Source organism: Leucoraja erinacea, chromosome 3, assembly GCF_028641065.1.
Source record: "Leucoraja erinacea ecotype New England chromosome 3, Leri_hhj_1, whole genome shotgun sequence".
Lineage (NCBI taxonomy): Eukaryota > Metazoa > Chordata > Chondrichthyes > Rajiformes > Rajidae > Leucoraja > Leucoraja erinaceus.
In genome coordinates this window covers 8,920,636-8,925,207 of record NC_073379.1, presented here as the reverse complement: position 1 = coordinate 8,925,207, position 4,572 = coordinate 8,920,636, and positions in this window count along the sequence as shown.

Below are 4,572 nucleotides of genomic sequence, written 5' to 3'. Positions count from 1 at the left end.
ATTGGGAATTATCGCGTTTGCTCACTGCATTTCATCAACAGTAAGGCATTATTTGTGTTTTTTCTTGATTCCTTTGGTATCTAAAAATTCTCAGAAGTAATAAATCTGGCTGTAAATTTTTCTTCAGATGCGTTTTCATTTTGTATGTAAAAACCCACTTGGGAACCATGGGCGGATTTAAAACATTTACAGCCAGATTTATCACTTCTGAAACTTTTTAGATGCCAAAGGAATCAAGAAAAAACACAAATAATGCCTTAGTTGATGAAATGCAGTGAGCAAACGGCCAATGTTCGCCAAGCACTCTGGCTGTTGTTGTCCCTTCAGCTCTCGCTTCTATCTACCGTCATTTCTCCTCACTTTTGGAATTCTGAAGTAGGATAAATGTCTCACACGCTTATCCCGATTTCCATAATTATTTACAGCGCAAACATCGACAATTTCAGCGGGTTTTAACGGGCCCGCTACGCTGGAAACAATGGTAAGTGCCTACCTGCAGTTCATCGCGTGTACTCCATTTGGAGTAGCGTAGCAACAGTACGGGTCATGGGTCGTGACCCGACTGCCGTGAAACCTCCCTATTGCTTTAACACACACTGTGCACAAAATTAAATTTAACATATATATATATTTATATGAATGTGTGTTTGCGTGTGCCTGTGTGTGGGAGGCAAGTTGGAGATAAATAAATTTCCTTCTCATAGATCAGAAGCAACTTTGATTTAAAGCATCACCATCACTCTCTATTTTATTTGTCAGATGATGTACATTAAACCATTAAGGCAATTATATATATAATTATATACATATAAATATATGCATATATATAAATATATTTATACATTTACAAAGCTGCACACAAAAATATGACACATGGGGTCAAATTTCAAATTCCTTTACAAGCAGTTTATTGGGTTCATGACTGACATAGTATCAACAACAAATGTAGAAAAGATAGCACACTGACGACAAGTTTCCAAAAATGGCATCAGAATACACAAAATCATTTTGTGTAATGGTTGTCGCGTGGTGTCCATCTGACCTGGTCATCTATCTGTTCATCTATTTCCCCTTGAGATAAGGCCTTTTTGAGCACCACAGTCCCTCTAGTGAAGTTACTACCACCATGATGTTTGGCAGGGAGTTCCACTTGCCCATGCTGACCAAGATGCCCCATTTACCCGTTTACCCAATACCCCTCTAAATCTTTCCCATCCATGTACGTGCCCAAATGATTTTAAAATGTTGTTATAGCACCTGCCCTGACCACCTCCTCTGGCAGTTCGTTCTATATACCCACCACCCTCTGAATAAAAACATTGCCCCTAAGGTTCCTATTAAATCTTTCTCCTTAAACCTATGTTCCCTAATTCTCAATTCCCCTACCCTGGGTAAAAGAACCTTTGCATCTGCTTCTTGCTTTAATACACCTCTATAAGACCACCTCTCAATCTAATTGTGCTCCAAGGAATAAATTCCTAGATTGTCCAATCTATAGCTCAGCTCTCAAGTCCTGGCAACATCCTCATAAATCTTCTCTTCACTCTTTCCAGCTAAATGGCATCTTTCCTAAGACTGGGCGATCAAAACTAAACCCAAAGTGTGGTCACATCAATGTTCTGTACAACTAGAATGTAATGATCTAACTTCTATACTAATTTGTCTTATTGATGAAGGACAACATGCCAAAAGCCTTCTTCACTGCCCTCTCTGCTGCGACACTACTTTCAGGGAACTATGTGCGTACTCCTGGCTCATAAGACATAGGAGCAGAATTGGGCCATTCAACCATTGCTGATCTATTTTTCCCTCTGTTTGACAACACTGTCAAGGCCTTACCATTCACTGTGAAGGTCCTGCCCAAGTTTAACTTCCCAAAATGCAACACTTCACTTTTATCTGAATTAGATTCTATGAAGTTTAATTCACAATGTTGAATTTAGACCGAACCATGAAGGAACAGCAACAAATTTCCTAATCAGGATGGGTGTTTACTGTAGGTGCATCCTTTCTCGTTCCCCTGCTGCCCTTATTCCATGCTGGGAGACGTCATAGGTTTGCGAGGATCTGTCAAATGGGCCGGGAGGGTGGATTTTGTAGATGGCACACAGCTGCCACTATGTGTCAGTAGTGGAAAGAATTAATGTTGAGGAAATGGTTAATTGGGTGCCCAAGAAGTCAGTTACATTGCCTTGTCAAGAGTTTTGATGTCCCTGAACCTGCACCGTTGCAAATCAGCAGTTCTTTACCTTCATGACTTATTCGTTGTAGATTGAGCCAAGCTTTTAGTGTCACCCGCCACAATATGCCCAACCTCTGACCACCTTTCAGTCAAAATATTAAAGTGGATGATCCAGTTGAGCTTCTGGTTAACAGTGAACCTTGGGATGTTTATAGTCAAGGGCAGGGGTTTAGACTTTATCTTGTTGAGATAATCATGGTTGGAACTTTTTCTAGCATTTACTCGACACCACCTCTCAGTCTATCTAGGTCTTGCAATCTAATTCAAGACGGGCTGCTTCATTGGATGAAGAGGTGCAAATGGAATGTAAAATGATAGCGAACACCATCATATGAAGGACCATCATATATCGGGACAGCACCGTGTTGCAGCGGTAGAGTTGCTGCATTACAGCGCCAGAAACCAGGGTTTGATCCTGAATCACGATGCTGTCTGTACGGAGTTTGTACGTTCTCCCCATGACAGCATGGGTTATCTCTATGTGCTCCAGTTTCCTCCCACACTCTAAAGGCATACAGATTTGCAAGTTAATTGGCTTCTGTAATTTGTAAATTGTCTCGTCAATAGACAATAGGTGCAGGAGTAGGCCATTCGGCCCTTCGAGCCAGCACCGCCATTCAATGTGATCATGGCTGATCATCCGCAATCAGTACCCCGTTCCTGCCTTCTCCCCATGTCCCCTGACTCCGCTATTTTTAAGAGCCCTATCTAGCTCTCTCTTGAAATCATCCAGAGAACCTGCCTCCACCACCCTCTGAGGCAGAGAATTCCACAGACTCACCACTCTCTGTGAGAAAAAGTGTTTCCTTGTCTCCGTTCTAAATGGCTTACTCCTTATTCTTAAACTGTAGCCCCTGGTTCTGGACTCCCCCAACATCGGGAACATGTTTCCTGCCTCTAGTGTGTCCAAGCCCTTAGCAATCTTATATGTTTCACTGAGATCCCCTCTCATCCTTATAAACTCCAGAGTGTACAAGCCCAGTTGCTCCATCCTCTCAACATATGACAGTCCCGCCATCCCGGGAATTAACCTTGGACATAATATATTGGCACAGTTAAAAGAGAGCGGGTTCGCCGAGGAAAAGGGGAGCCACAAAATGGCACTCTGGCTGTTACTGTCAATAGTTAAATCTCAACATGACAATCTTACACGAAAGGAACAAGAAGTAAAAAACCTAAAAGACAAAATTGATAAATTAAAAGAGCACCCACTGACTCTTTCAGAAGCAGTGGAGACGTCCAGAAGTGGATGTGGATGGACGACCGAGCAGAGGTGGATGACTGAGCTGGAGGACACTGCTTGTGAGTTGGCCAGACTCTAGCAAGCTGCGGCGGCGAAGCGCGTGGACTGGCAAGTTGACCCAATTAAAGTCCGTTCACTAATGATAAGGGGGGTGAACAAGGTCCACCTACTACCATCTGCCTCATTGGTGACCCCGGACTATCTTTCATCTGACTTTACTGGCTTTGCCTTGCACTAAACGATATTCCCATATCCCTTACACACTGTAAATGGCTCGATTGTAATCATGTACTGTCTTTACCCTGACTGGCTAGCGCGCAAAAAAAGCTTTTCACTGTACCGAGGTACATGTGGCAATAAACTAAACGGAACTATTTTGTGTTCTCATTATGCAATGCACTAGACAATGGAATATGCTGCATGTTCCCAAATGAGGGAAAGAAAGTCCAGGGTTAGTGATCCTCATTTGCACCAACCTTCACTTAGCGATTGTATGATTGCCAACGTTCAGAATATGCCATCTAGGCCGCCAGCTGTACATGATTAAAACTGGTTGTGAAGACTAATTTAGTGTGCGGCAAAATATAGAAACAAGGAAGGGCAGATGCTGGTTTACCAAGGAAAGATACAAAATGCTGGAGTAACTCAGTAGGTTAGCCAGAATCCCTGGAGAACATGGACTGGTGAAGAGCCTGAAGAAGGGTCCCAACCAGAACGTCACCTATCCATGTTCTCCAGAGATGCTGCCTGACCTGCTGAGTTACTCCAGCACTCTGTGAAACGTCACTTATCCATGTTCTCCACAGATGCTGCCTGACCTGCTGAGTTACTCCAGCACTCTGTGAAACGTGTTCTCCACAGATGCTGCCTGACCTCTGAGTTACTCCAGCACTCTGTGAAACGTCACTTATCCATGTTCTCCACAGATGCTGCCTGACCCGCTGAGTTACTCCAGCACTCTGTGTCTTTCCTTAGTGTGCAGCAAGTTAGGTCAAACAGCAGTTCACATACGGTGACAGCATCCGTACAGCAAGTCAGCTTTGGATGAGCGACGAGTGGTGTTTCGAGCAGTAATGTACAAAAATAC